The following is a 15792-nucleotide window of genomic DNA, read 5'->3' on the forward strand; positions in this document are numbered from 1 at the left end:
TCTGCCTTCCCTTTTTATAAAGGTTGTGAATCCACTATCAATATTTTGCTATTAGCAGTCAGAATTTTCCAATGCCATGCAATAAAACAAAAGCTGAAATTCAAATAGTGGTAAAAGAGAAATACATAAAAACAATATTACTAATAGTATCAGGACCAAACAATTATTCTGTACTGTGAATGGTATTGCCTCAGGTATTGGAGGCAATCATAGAACATGAAAATGCAAAAGAAAGATACTGTGATTATACTGGGCATTACCAGCCCAATTAAACAAGCAAAAAGTGACAAAATGGCACATTTCCCTTCCCCATTTGTAAATTCATGTATGTCTATTCAGGGATTGGATTCAAAAAGACTCAATAAAGTATGTCTCATTAGGGTGACATGGGTTTATGAAATGCACGTGTGTCTGTCTGTCTAAATGTACAAACGCAAAGAGAAACACAGAAGGACAGAACCTCCTCAATAGCTATTACTTGCGTGACATCTAAAAAGAATTTCCAAGTGCACCCTGATACTGTCGCAACCAGATCTAGCTTCAGAGGCCCCCTTTCCTCTGGGTTCAATATTTCTCCTTTTCCCACCCATAATCCAATCTCTCTAATTTTCAAGTGTACTCCCATCAGCATGGGGATTCAATCTGTCTTCTCCTATAGAGTGTTCTGGCAGCACCAGCAATTTACATACACAGCCTGTGACTGACCCCAGGCTCTTCCCTCTGATGTGCCCCACCCACCTGTAACAAGAAATCATGCCACAGGTTTGGTAGGACATGATATAGGGAAGAAACCAGGGCTGACCACAGGTTGCAAATATAAATCACTGCTGTTATCATTTGAGACCATAGATAAAGGGGGGAGGTCTGCCACGGGCGCAGTCTTGGTAGGGGCGCCAGTACCCATCCTCCTCTCCACACCCTGCTACACATGTACGCCCCTTCCCTTCCCTCCTCTCATACCGCTTTAATTTTCCCTGCATGAGCAGCATTACGAACTTGCTTCCCATGTTGGTGTCACCTCTCTCTGATGTCACTTCCGGGCTCCATGCCTAGGAAGTGTTGTCAGAGGGACAGCTGATACGATGCGGGCAGCAAGTTCTTGATGTTGCTCCCACCTGGAAAATTAAAAAAGTATGGGGGATGGGAAGGGGGCATGCGTGTGTGCGAGGGGGGGGGCAGAAAGGAGCAAGGGGGGCAGAGAAGAGGGCGGGGAAGGGCGCCACTCACCCTTGCTACGTCACTGCATGCATACTTTTCCTTGTGCGAGCACTGCCAAATTTTTAAACAGAAGTATGCTCACATTTCCACTTTGAACACTACCCCAGGAAATGTGGGTGCTTACATATTTACACCTGCTCTTTGCCACACGTAACAACCTATTTTCAAAAGTATGCATGTAAATGCAAACTCTTCTTCAGCCCTATCTTTGGGGACACCTCCCCTCATAATGGCTGAAGTTACACGTTTATAGGCTATACAGTGCATCAGTGGTCTCCAATGTGTGGCCCCTGAACTCCTTCATTATGACCCTCAAGCAGTCAGTTGAAACACTCTTCAAATCCTGTAAATGTGTTAATTTCAACCTTGCTCTCTAGTAACTTCAAACAATCTCTTAGGTGTGTTACTCGTGTGTCTCATTTATGTTATTTGCTACTGTTGACAATCCAAAATAAAGTGAGTTTCTACAAAATAAAGCGAGTTTCTACAATATATCCTACAATATACCATGCAACCAGAAATCAACAAAACAATACAGAAAATCATTCGCGGTCATGCGAAACTTCAGGCAAATCTGAAAATTCTTCGACAGAAAACAATTCCAGCTCATGGTCCAATCCCTAGTCGTAGGACTTCTAGACTACTGCAACATCCTCTCCCCTGCCTTGCAGTCATGATAAAACAACTACAAACAGTACAAAACATAGCCCTGAGACTGATCTATTCACTGAAGAAATACAACCATATCACCGCCGCATACCTCAACTCACATTGGCTCCCAATACAAGCAAGAATACTATTCAAATTTTACTGTCTACTATTTAAAGCCATGAATGGAGACAGCCCAGCTTAGTTGAACAATCGCCTTATCCGAACTACCACAACCAGGCATAGGAGAACCCAGACACCATTCATGCATCCACCAATCAAAGGCATCAAACGCAAAAAAATGTACGATGGCCTACTGGCCACGCAGGCAGTGAAACTAGACCGTCAACTATCCAATCTACTGACCACGACACTAGACTACAAAACTTTCAGAAAAGAAATAAAAACCCTACTAGTCAAGAAATCCGTCAAAACAAACTAACACTGCAGGAAGCACTTCAGTTCCCCATAAATAACCCGTTCAACTCTGTAACTCTTCTGGAAATGTCCAGATAACCTCTTATGTAATCCGCCTTGAACCGCAAGGTAATGGCAGAATAAAAGTCACTAATGTAATGTAATTAGCCAGTCTGAACAAACAGGTCAAGGCGTTCTACAAAATTAGTTGTATGTGTAAGTCTTTTGGTGGCCCTCAGAGCTTTCTCATATTCACACTGTGGCCCTTTACAACTGTCAAATTTATTAGGTTTTTATATACCGCCTATCAAGGTTATCTAAGCAGTTTTACAATCAGGTACTCAAGTATTTTTCCCTATCTGTCCCAGTGGGCTCACAATCTATCTAACGTACCTGGGGCTATGGAGGACTGAGTGACTTGCCCAGGGTCACAAGGAACAGTGTGGGGTTTGAACCCACAACCCCAGGGTACTGAGGTTGTAGCTCCAATCACTGTGCCGCATACTGCTGCACAATTGATCATCAAAATAGCTGCAAGATTTCAACTACTTTGTCCACAACCCTTTTGTAAAGCTATATCCACTTTATCGGGATCCTCAGCGGCACCACTTAGAGCTCGATATATCTCATTGCTCTAAGCGTTACGTGTCAGATCGTCATTGGATCCAAATTTTCACCAACTTAATCTTAGTTATGTCTTTAATTTTGACTTTGTTTATGCTTGCTATTTATTTAAAACTTTTAAGCATATTTAGCTTAAATCATATGGTCTCTGGCTAGGGATTTCGATGCCGACATGTTTTGCTTTCTCAGCTTTCTCAAGGCTTAACCCCTAACTGCTATACCGCCAGTAACTGCAACCACTAAGCTGACTGCGCCAAAATTAAAGACATAACTTAAGTTTAAGTTGGTGAAAATTTGGATCCGATAACGATCTGACACGTAAAGCTTAATAATAATAAATAACAGTTTATATACCGCAGTACCGTTAAGTTCTATGCGGTTTACAAAAGATTAGAGAAGTACAAGTTGAGAGAACTTAAGGGAAGGGAGAACAAGTGGGGGAAATGATCAGAGAACCGTTAAGTAGGGGAAAGGGAGGAACGGGTCAACTATCTAGGTACTTCAGGAACAGGTGAGTTTTGAGGCGTTTCCTGAACACCTCGTAAGTGGTGGGCGAGAGGAGTTGTTCTAGTTCTTTACCCCATAAAGCTGCTTGATGTGAGAGAAGGTGTCCATAGTGTTTTTTTAGTTTGCAACCTCTGACCGGGGGAGAAACGAAGTGTAAGTGGGAGATATATCGAGCTCTAAGTGGTGCCGCTGAGGATCCCGATAAAGTGGATATAGCTTTACAAAAGGGTTGTGGACAAAGTAGTTGAAATCTTGCAGCTATTTTGATGATCAATTGTTTGAGGTATATACCCTTTAAAAATCGATATACAGTATAAATTTAGTGCATACTATATGATTGATTGAATGCATACTGCTGTACATGCATAGCCTTACATGTATATTGAAGGTGCAATTTTATAAACATTTTTCTACACACATTAAACAATGGCTTTTAAATCTGCTCTCTTACAAAGTTATTTTGTATACGAGAGGCCATTTTATGCTAAAAATAGCAGGAAGAAGCATTACTTGCAAACCATTAAAAAGGTTTGTACAGTATGTTGCTACTGTAGATAAACATGGGTTTATAATTTAGGATCCTGCCAGTCAGGCTGGAAGGGCCATTCTCTTCAGTGTCCTGAAGCATAAAAAGCACACACAGTAAGAATGGCCTAAGTCCAAAACAAACTTAGCGAAATCTGATCTTAGATAGGATAAAGAAAACACCACCACAGCGAGCACCTGCCATCATAAACCTGTGAACAGGTAAGAATGAACTCCGCGCTTGAGATCAGAGAGCAGTAACCCTTTGCAAACTACAATAAACTGAACTCAAAAACAGAAAGTGGCTAACATTTGCTCATCTATTGCTCCAATTATACACTTCTGAAGCACCTTCTTTCATTTTCCACATTCATTCCCAGGATGTTTCTTTCCCTAATATAAGGCAGTCATACTACAGGGAATTTGCTGAGCTTCAAAACAGTTATATCATTGTAACTTGCAGGGCTTAGCCAGAAACTATACAAAGATAATACAATTGGCATCTACTAGTTGAATGAATTTATGAACAGTAAATAATATTAACTACTTTACATTGACTAACAAGCCATACCTCAGGCTGAAGCCGATGTGATTTGAAAAGGGCCCACACAGCCAGCAATCCTCTTTCAATGTGGTATCTTCCATCATCCCAGGCATAGCAGCCAGAACACACACACCCTCCCGAAAACATGATTTTCTAATGCTTTAAATGGGACTCCCCATCTTCTAGAAATAATTGGACCTTTTTTTTTTTTTTTTGTAATTCTTTAATAATCGGACATTTTAAATACCTATGTAGATCCTCTTCTGGATATATAGAGGGCTTACTCTGTTCTAGGTCCCCACTACTATGAGCTACTAGGGGAAACCTAGCAAGAATTTTTTAGGTTAGAATTAATAAATTCAAAAGGTGTATTGACTTCCAAATTTGCAGGCATAGCTGTGGTGTTCCAAAACAAAAATAGAACAAGATGGGAGCAGAGAGGGCCAAGGAGACTAAAAAAGCCAAAGGAATCACTCCAAAAGCAATATTTTATTCCTTCAAAGACCCAACACAACAATGTTTTTGCATTTGCTTGGATCAGGAGTCCTTATATACGTATATAAGGTGGCTAGGATCTAGATATTAACAAACTGGTAAAAAAGAGGCATACTTCACAATAGCTGTCACTCCCATAGTAACCATGTACACCGAGTGTCAATGAGTAGCAACATTTAGGGCTAGATTCACTAAGCCCACCGATCGTGTATCGACACGATTTTCCTTTCAACCAGATTCACTAACCTCTTTGCCGATCATCCTCTGATCTGTACATGCAAATGAGGGGGAACGGCACGCAAAGTAGGAAGGACGCGATTCACAAAACAATTTCAGGAACACCGACTGGGCTGCCCGATCAAAAAACAAGCAACTGCCAAGGATCAGTTGCTTGTGTAAAAACCCTGATTCTGTTTCTCCTACTCTCTGCCCCGACTTCATGGTTTTAACCTGCAGTGCAGCCCTGCTTTCAACCTGCGGGTTAAAACCACAGGCTCGTGAAAGTTTCCAGCTCTAAAAAAAAAAAAAAAAGGTTTTGAGCTCTTCCTTTGTGGTGAGCATGCGCAGACCATCTACCGGAAAAGAGGATGGTCTGTGCATGCTCAAGGATTGCTTTCCAGTGACCCGTGCGAGCGGGGGGGGGGGGGGGGGGGGGGGTATCGCCCCCATTTGTGAATCAGTCGGCCTGCCTCAGATCGGCCACAGATCGGACAGGATCGGTCAGGTTAGTGAATCTAGGCCTTAGAGCCTGGAACAATAGTTTGGTGTTGTTGGAAGAGATATTTTTAAAGCTGAATGCCACAGCTTATTGACCGTTGCCACATATGATAGCTATTGACAGTGATGGCTAGCACAGAATATACCCAAATATTGCTACTCATTGACACTCGGTGCACATGTTTACTGTGGGAGTGACGGCTATTGTGAAGTATGCCTGGTGAAAGCCTTCTTTTTGTGACAGCTTGAGTTATCCTTACCTAGTAGAAAGCTTTTTAAAAAAATACCAATTCAGTTCAGTTTATTTACTTTTATTCCACCTTTATCCAAGGCAGATAATAATGTAGCATACACAGTTAAAAATACTGTACAAACATAACGCAATATACAGGCTAACAAAATATAAAGCCTTGTGCACTTATATCTGGACCTCCACCATAGGCAAGATGCCAAAATACAGCCATGTCAGGTCTCTAAAGGAATAAAATTGATTTTGAGTGATTCTTGTGACCTCAGTCTCCTTTGCCCCCTTGTCTTCACTTCTCATCTTGTTCCTGTTTATCTGCAGAAGTTCTTGCTTTTGTTCCAAAACAAAAGCCAGAATCTGATTCATTCAGATAACTCTATTAGCATGACAATTTTACATGAGTTGACAAAGTAAGATATTTAGCAGCTCAGGTAAATTTAAAATTAAAACCCCCCAGGACGTAAGGAGACAAGTAATAACTGTAAAATCAAATTACTGTATTCAGAGAGGACCAGGACAATTCCTAGGTTCTGATGCTGGCCTGTATTGTCCCTGAAGTTGCATTTCTGGCCTGGTGGCAGATAATATATATCTTGCTGCTGTAGCAAGATATGTATTATCTCCTCTTTTCCCCATGAATCTACAGTTTTTCCTGTTCATTCTTGTCTAGAAAGTCTGATTTTCTCTCTCGGCTTTGGAAACTGTATCTCTGATAACTTTGTATTTTGCAAAGTACGAGAGGAAAAGCATTTCTGTTTATGGCTTTCCAGTATTGCATGCAGTCTGACTTCTTTGTGCTTTCAGTTTTGTTTTCGACTTCACCAAACTGCTTCAACCAAAAGCAAGTTGAAGGCTCCAAATTTAAATGTAATATTTATACTCAGCAAAAAAACAAGGTTAGGAGTTAGAGCCTGTTATTTTCTGTTTTTTTCCCTAACTCATGGGTAATAAGCCCTTCCTTATTCTGAGTACTTAGGGCTCCACTTGTCATTATCTATCTACTATCTGACAATCCACAGTATATAAATTTCTCCCTATCAATCCTCTCCTCTTTTGTTATTATAATCTCCAGAACTCTGGGTCTCCAGGATCAGCACTGATGGGCAGACGGTACAAGACCTCAGCAGTAAGCACCTCAGACAAACTCTTTTTCTAGGTCCTCTCCCTACTCAGGGGACATAAGCATCCTGCCAGTGGCTTCCCTACCATCCTGATGCTGAAAGGTCACTTTGGGCAGCCACAAAACTTAGAGACTTGAAGAAAGCACAGATGTTTATTAGCATACGTATGCGACTCCTGAGCTCCAAGCTGGCTTCAGAAGTCCCGAAAACAGGAAGTTACAGAAATATTTATACATTCTTCTGGCTATACAACTGAATTCTAGAAAAAACTTTTCACGTGTTACTTTTCTTAACAATCATTGGTGCTAAGCTCACACTAGCGGGTCATTAGCAGGTCACTTATCTAAGCCCTGCAGTCTTTCTGTTACATGTCGTTTATGCTGAGATAGCCATAAGACGCTAGAATGCCCAAGCAAAAACACCCAGTGCAGGCAGGCTAGAACATCAGATAAGTTAGGTCTGCAGCTAAACATAATTCAGCATTTTATTAAAGAGAAAACTTAGTTCAACACTTAGGAAACCAGTCCCAGACTCCTTCAATGCTACTCCTCTGTCTGGCTGCTGCCAATTTCTGCACAGCCTCAAGAAGTAGATCCCAACCTCTGCCACCTGGTGGCTTCTGCTTCTGATCTTCAGGTGGTGGTGCTTGTTGTCAAGCACGGTGGGTCTCCAAGGGTGGGCTGGCATCCTTGTGCTTTGAACTCTTTCTCTCTCCTGTTCATCAAGGGTGTATCTGCCACCCTAACACTGACTGCCCCCGTTTTCCTTACGCTTATGCTTGCTTGCTTATACGTAAATCAACATGTGCACATGAATGGATTGGACAGACAGATAACTGTACTTTATTTATTTATTCAATTTTCTATACCGTTCTCCCAAGGGAGCTCAGAAAGGTTTACATTAATTTATTCAGGTACTCAAGCATTTTTTCCTGTCTGTCCTGGTGGGCTCACAATCTACCTAATGTACCTGGGGCAATGGGAGGATTAAGTGACTTGCCCAGGGTCACAAGGAGCAGCGTGGGTTTGAACCCACAACCCCAGGGTGCTGAGACTGTAGCTTTAACCACTGCGCCTCACACTCTTTTGACAATTCTGGATTTGTTGCGACATGTGCCTTAGAAAGGAGTAAAGGAAAATTGCTGACTCGCAAAACAAAACAAAAGGGACAAATTAGAAACAGAATTGAAAAGTAAACAAACAAGCAAGCACACTTCCATCCTTTAAATACTCAAACATCTGCAAAATAAAAACTTTGTGACATCAACCTGCCTGAGTCACCATCCCTTCTGGCTGTCATGGAGAAAATGAGCAACTCTGATGGACTAACACGCTAGTGACCCAATCTTCCCACATTCTTGTCCTTTGACCTCTTCTCATCTCTATCTTCTCCCATTTTAACATATGAACAGAAAACACAATAACTAAGTTATAAAAACAAAACAAAACCAACCAGGCCAGCAGAGTTCATTGCACACATTCCTGAACACCACTTATGAGAGCAAAGCAGCCTCCACTCCCACTCCCTCCGAGGTTCCACTCCTATTCCAAAGCAGCAGAGCTGCAATTTTTTTTTAATCTCACCTTGTGGTAGCTCCCTGTGATACACTAATTATTGGAACCTAACTGGCACTTTTCACTTGTTAGGTAGAGGAGGTATTAAGTTCAGCCACAATAATCATCTCAACCAGGTAAAGTCCTCACTTTCAGTGTTTATAAGTGAGGACAGGTGTCTCCTGTCAGCATTATCATATGCCCCTGACACAGCCAAAGTCACTATTTAACTTTGGAGTGTCAAGAGCCTTTCCAGCGGAGATAGTTTTCTCTACAGCATAATGCTGCTGACACCACAATATATCTCTGCAAAAATGAGAAAATGAAAGAAAGATGGCATTATTTATTTATTCAATGTTCTCCCAGGGGAGCTCAGAATGATTTACATTAATTTATTCAGGTATGTAAGCATTTTTTTCCTGTCTGTCCCATCGGGCTCACAATCTATCTAATGTCACAAGGAGCAGTGTGGAGTTGAACCCACAACCTCAGGGTGCTGAGGCTGTAGCTTTAGCCACAGTCTTCCATGAAGCTCATATTTTCCATTGTGCATATTGTCCCTGCATGCTTTTCCCACCATACACTTCTTTATTCTCCAACAGGCTGTCCCCTAGTGGTTTAGATATATATTTTTATTTCTTTATTGTAAATTCTACTGCAAAACTAAGTGACTGAAATATAGAGCTTTCTTAATGGTTGACATATGTTCTTCCAATACCTGTTGCCCTATTTTTAAACTCTGTAAAATTTACCCTTTAATCTAATCTAAGGCTTGGCTTTATATACCGAGTCATCATTCTAAGAAAGCTCGACTCAGGTTACAATAGTTAACTTAACAGAAAAAAACCTTAAGGAATAATGACAAAATTTCAAGAAAATTAATTTTCAAAATGTTTAGCAAATAAAGTGGTTTTTAAAGATTTAAATTCTCCAAGGTGGCCTCTAATACAGTAGTTTGGTATTATCACACTAAATTTCATTTAATTTTTCCCAAAACAACAGAATGTTTGGGTACTGTACCACTCAAAGCACCCCTTCCCTCTCCCTTCCATATCAAAGGCACATACAGATATAACACAGATACACACATGCAGACAGCATTGAAAGAATTCCATGAGCCATGACCCACATGCTTTTTCCATTTGTTAGAACTAAAATTTCACTATGCAACAATTTTTTTTGTTCCTGGGTAATAAGTGTTCTTTTTTTTAATTGCCCATGCCACAAATGTACAGAAAATGGCTATAATTTCCCTCAAATTTTGCTTATGTGATCAGGACACTGATATTTTGAAATTTGCCATTTTTGCAGAACATTCCAGATTGATTCAAACTAAAGCTGAGTAAATTTAGGGACCCTTGAGTAACTTCAAGAACTTTATAGAACTTTCCATCAATATAAATAGTAGAATAGTATAACTATAGAGATCTGAAGCCCATTAGCTCAGTTTGGATCCAACTGCCTAAGTGGTAACATACAGACAGTCCCCAGTTTGCAATATCAGTGGTACAGCTGATGACAGAAACCTATACAATCCAAAACAAAAAGACCTCAAAGACTTGATCAGAGATCTTGGTCTCATCAAGTCCAGTGCTGAGCTTTTGATTTGTAGGCTCAAGCAGTGAAACGTATTGTATGAAAATGTGAAAGTCAAAGATCAGAGTAAGCATCACCAACCTTTTTCCACCTTCTTCACCTATCAAGATAGGATCTGCTTCTGCCACAATGTAACCAGTCTGTTTGTGGCAATTGAAATCGCCTGTAACTCAAAAGAGCGGTGTCTCTAATGACAGTTTATCCAGGAGCATCAAAGCCATGCTGCTCCAAAACAGGAACAAGTACCCGTCTCTTCCACTGTCTCACTCAGTGCACCTCACAAAGAATTACAACAGCATCAAGACCTTACTAGGCGCCTTAAAATATGTTGAGTATGGCTGGGAAGTCATCAGAGACTTCAAAATGGTGGCATTTCTAATGGGTGTCCAAGGTGGTTTCAGCAGGTTTCCATGTTAATTCTACCTTTGGGACAGCAGGGACACAAAGGCGCACTACCAAAGTTGGGACTGGCCATAGCAGACCAAGTTCTCTGTGCGGAGAAACAACGTCAAATGGGAACCACTGGTGTACCTCCAGAAAGTGCTGATGCCGCCACTGAACATCAAATTGGGCCTAATGAAACAATTTGTCAGAGTTCTAGATAAGGAGTTGGCAGCCCATAAGTACCTTCAAGACATCGTCCCTAATCTGTCTAAGGCAAAGGTCAAAGCTGGAGCCTTCATTGGACCACAAATACAGAAGATCACAGAGTGTAAGGAATTTCCCAAGAATCTAACTAGGAAGGAAAAAGCAGCTTGGAACAGCTTTGTTGCAGTGGTTCAGGGCTTCCTGAGCAATCACAAGGCCAAAACCTACATGGAGTTTGTTGAGAATCTGATGAAGAATTACAGTAAAATGAGCTGTAGGATGTCTCTCAAAATCCATGTCCTTGATGCTCATCTTAAGACATTCAAGGGGAACATGGGTGCATTCAGAGAGGAGCAAGGTGAGCACTTTCACCAGAATATACTGGACTTTGAATGCCGCCACCACAAAGGACAATATAATGAGAACATGATGGGAGATTACATTAGGGGCTGAATCGCAAATCTCAAAAAACTACTCACTTCTACATCTTCTGTGATCATCTTTGTGTAACATGTTAATTGTGATTCATATGTTGCTTTTTATGACTTTATAAAAATAAAAAGATGAAAATTCAGCATTTTCACATTTTAAATAAGTAAATTGAAAAATTTGATTATCCTGGTCACAAAAATCAAAGCTTTTTGGAAACAACAGACATTTTCTATACTTTTTAGGCATGAGCAATTAGGAAATTATACTTACTGCCTAGAAACAAAAATTGTGTTACATAGGGCTCCTTTTACTAAGGTGCGCTAGGGCTTTAACGCGCGGATGAAGGAGATGAAATGAAATGAGATTTCACGCTTTCTGCTAATGCTGAGCTTTTTGTTGTTTTTTGGGGTTTATTGTTTTCTGGCTTTTGTTTTTATTATTTTTCATGCCACTAAATACAAGAACAAGATGAGAGAAGAATCATGACTGTGGGATTCAGGAAGTGAACCAACAACGATCACTGTTTTCATGACTTAAAAAGAAGGAATACAACAAAGGCCAGTGCAGTATTTGACACCTTAAGGAAGCATGCTGCAAAGTAAAGTTAGGGCTAAATTCACTAAGCAAACCGATCGTGTACCGATCGGTTTGCGCTCACTTTCCGTCTCCAACTCGATTCTCTAACCTTCATCCAGACCCCGTCCGCACCCGATCCGATTTGCGCATGCAAATGAGTAAAAAGTCATGTAAATTTCTTAACGCATCGATTCATGAAACCATTTCATCCAAACCAACTGGCTTTTCCTGTCCAAAAAGTTACAACTGCTGAGGACCAGTCGTTTATATCCTTGCCGACTATTTCTGCCTAGTAACTGACGCGTGCATGTTAAGAACCCCATTAAAAATATATATCTGCTCCTCCAAAAATCCAAAATCTCTCTAAACTTTTAAATATATATAAACTTTCATGTACATAAGTGTTAGAAATATATTTTTTTAATTTTTTGGAATGCGCATAGTGAGCGCGGGAGTGAATCTCAGATTTGTAATGCGCATGGCGAGAAACTCATGGATTAACCCCGTGCTCTCTTCGCACATTGTACATTTCAAATATCAATACCAATTAACAAAAAAAAATCCAAAATCAAATATAACTTTTAAGGGCCAGCTATCCCTCCCCCCTTCCTTCCAGCTAGATTTCTATGCAGTGAAGTCCTAAAGAGCTAGCGCATGTGTTATGTGCTTCAAAACCAACAAGGATACAGTGCGCACGCGCGTCGATCGATGTTTCAACGCTAATAGCGGCATGTTTACGATTGGATCATTTGCATGGACAAGCTTTACAATGACTCAGAAATGGATAGGACACGAATCGGATAGATTTCGGGACTTTAGTGAATCCTGCCCTTAGTGCTGATAAAGTTCCTCGTGACCTGCGACTCAGTGCACAAATATGCATGTCTGTAAGTATCTGTGCAGATATATGAATGTGTGTGAATATGAACTGCAAAGGCAATGGTGCAAACTGCAATGGTGTTTTAATCTGTCACCACTGATCTTCATATCTGATAAAGTCTGATCTATAAGTATTAATACTAATTTTCACCTCCCCCCCTCCATACTTACGATAGTATTGGTAATCACTGAGTTTACTATGCGAGTAGATATATGAAACCAGAGTGGATGTCATCACAAAGGAATGCAATTTAATTTCCAATCTAGGCAGTGCAGGCGTTAACTCCATGAACAAGCCATTACAGAAAAAACCCAAAGGCTTAGGTACGCAAATGGATAACAGTGCCACAACACAAGTAAACCATTTCAAGGGAACACCTTATAATACAGTTACGGAAACAAAAAATGAAACACTGTTTCACAAAGCCTCACATTAGACAATTAGCTTAAATTACATATGCAAAGGAGCAACCAAATCTACCCAGCCCTTAATGCTTATGTAACAAATGTTACCTGTAAAGTCCTAGACACAAGGTCTTTTGTTAATCAGATATTGTACAATCTGAAAAAAAGTAATGAAAAGAACTCCATATTATAAAATAGGACAGTAGACCATGAATGCCAAGGGCCTGATTCTACAAACTTATTTATTTATTTTTAAAATTTCAATACTGTTTTTATCCAAAACAGTTTACAAGGAGTTACATCCATAAAAAGTTAAGAATTCATACAAAATAAGAAGATAAAACAGACATATTCAGTCTAACATAAAATCAATTGCCCAGAAAATGCCTCAATACCACCAAAGCATACATATTCAGTCTAACATAAAATCATTTGCTAAAAAAAATGCTTCAACAAACAGTTGGGTCTTCAACATTTTCCTAAAGGAATTCCTCTCTCCACATTGTCTTATCTGGCCAACAAGGCCATAACTTGACTCCTGCACACGTAAAAGTCATGGCATTCGTCTCTACATGCTTAGGGTTGGCCTTTGTTTTCAACAATACCGCACCTACAGTATGTAAGGATCTTTGTGGTTGGTAACGAGACATCATGTTCTTAAAAATTTCAGGCATTGTACCATATAGAAATTGATGACATCACATGATTGCTTTGTACTGAATTTGAAACACAACGGTAGGTACCAGTGGGCACAGTTATCAATCAACTGTGCAGTACCATTTATGGAATCATGCCTAGCAGCACCTAAGCAAGCTTATGTGTTCTATGTGTTCTAGTGGTAGGTGCCGTAACATAGTAGGCCAGGGTTATCTTAAAAGGTCTTGGAGGGTCCTGACACGGACCATATTTTGCTATCTTCCTCAGGGAACCCAATAAAATTCTCTTTTATGTGCTTGTTAATCTCTATCAATGGGCTGGTTTCAAAACTTTCCGTGTTTCCTTACGATTGCCAGTCTCTGTCATTAAGCTAGTTCTGAAGTTTTTCCACTCTGCTTTTGAGTTGCAACATCAGGAGGAAGCTTTGCGAATTGTTTGGCTAATATGTGAGACACGTTCTACTTTTTGGTGAGTATCATCCTTATAGCTATGATAAGTTTAAAGCAGTAATAAGATGGTTTTAATTCATTTATAAATAAAGTATGAATTCATTTAAATTCTATTTTTCAGAGTCAATCACGCCCATTATTAGAAAACCCTTGCAAATCATCGTTGGTTCCCTGAAGCAGGAACAAAATGTGGCATGTTGGAACCTGCAAGCTACAAGATAAGTTTGCTGTGCATACTTAAATCATAGGCCTACACAAGCAAGTAGTTGAGCCTGAGTGGCATACAATCTTAGAAATTTAAACAGCTGAATTTCTTCTCAATACCCTTTTGAATATGCGATGATTGGGCGGTGAGGCAGTAGTGTCGGGGTTTTCCCCAGTTCTTGCCTCCATGACTCTGAGCATAAAACCTACTAACGGGTTCACACATTCTTGACACAGTACACCTTGAATATTATTAAGAGTGATTATTTCTTTGCGTCTAGGATGCTATTTTTAATCACTCTATTTTTGAATGTTTTGAGTTTATTGCCCCTATTTGTGTGTAATTTGAGTTTAAACTGGCATGAGACACGGCCAAACTACCACAGTTTCAGGACTCATGTGCTTTTTGCATTGGAAATTCAGTTAGAGTAGAAGAGAAGAGGGGAACCTTGATCCTAGCCATTGTTATATGCTCGATGAACTATCCTAATCTTAATTGAACATTTAAAGAATTCTTTTGCAAAGGTGTACTGCTGAGCAGTGCATGACAAATGCAGAGTCTCCCATTCTATTCCTATGCGTTCGCTGCTTGGCAGAACACCTTTGTAAAAAGCCTGCCTAAAATTTTTTTAAAATATTTTTTTATTCATTTTCAAAATTATATTAAGTGTTAAATATATTCATTCACATTAACATTAAATACATCACTTACAAACAATCATTGATATATTACATAAAAACTTATCCCTTCCCCTTTCCCATCCCACCCACCCATATATTCCTGCCTAAAATTTTTAAACAAAAGCTCACTATGGATAATGGGAGGTTATTCCAAGTAAAGGGAGATAAAAAAAACAAAACAGAAAACACTGTTTCTAGTTGATTCAAGTAGTGTGCTCTTAGGTCCTAGAAATATCAAACACTGGTCATTTAAAGAGTACAAGACTCGATTAGGTGAATAGGGTAAATGAAGATAAATAAGCTGGTGAACCTATTCTAAACATCTTGAAGGTAAGAAATGAAAACCTAGCAAGTACGAGAGCGAATCAAAAATTAAATTGTTAAACCGGAACAGAGCTAGCAAAATGCAACATATTTATTTATTTAGTCAATTTTCTATACCGTTCTCCCAGGAGAGCTCAGAATAGTTTTACATTGCCTGTTGGATAATTCGTCCACGTACAATGCAGCGCTTGGCCTTTAGTCATTTGGCAGCCAGAAACTTTTGCAAATTAATGCAATTAGTATTATCATAGGTCAATTCAACTTTGTTAGTGTATCTACACTTCTAAATAATAATAATAATAACTTTATTTTTGTATACCGCTATACCACAAACAGTTCAAAGTGGTTTACAGGGGAAGGGACTGTACATATACAGCGAAGATAC

General features: G+C 39.8%; 1 protein-coding gene across 3 annotated transcripts in view; it reads right to left on the reverse strand.

Annotated features, from left to right (window-relative positions):
• The window catches only part of SPIRE1 (spire type actin nucleation factor 1), a 297110-nt gene that overhangs the window by 199566 nt on the left and 81752 nt on the right, over positions 1-15792 (reverse strand). The window lies entirely within an intron of this gene.

The sequence above is a fragment of the Geotrypetes seraphini genome, chromosome 2, assembly GCF_902459505.1.
Source record: "Geotrypetes seraphini chromosome 2, aGeoSer1.1, whole genome shotgun sequence".
NCBI lineage: Eukaryota > Metazoa > Chordata > Amphibia > Gymnophiona > Dermophiidae > Geotrypetes > Geotrypetes seraphini.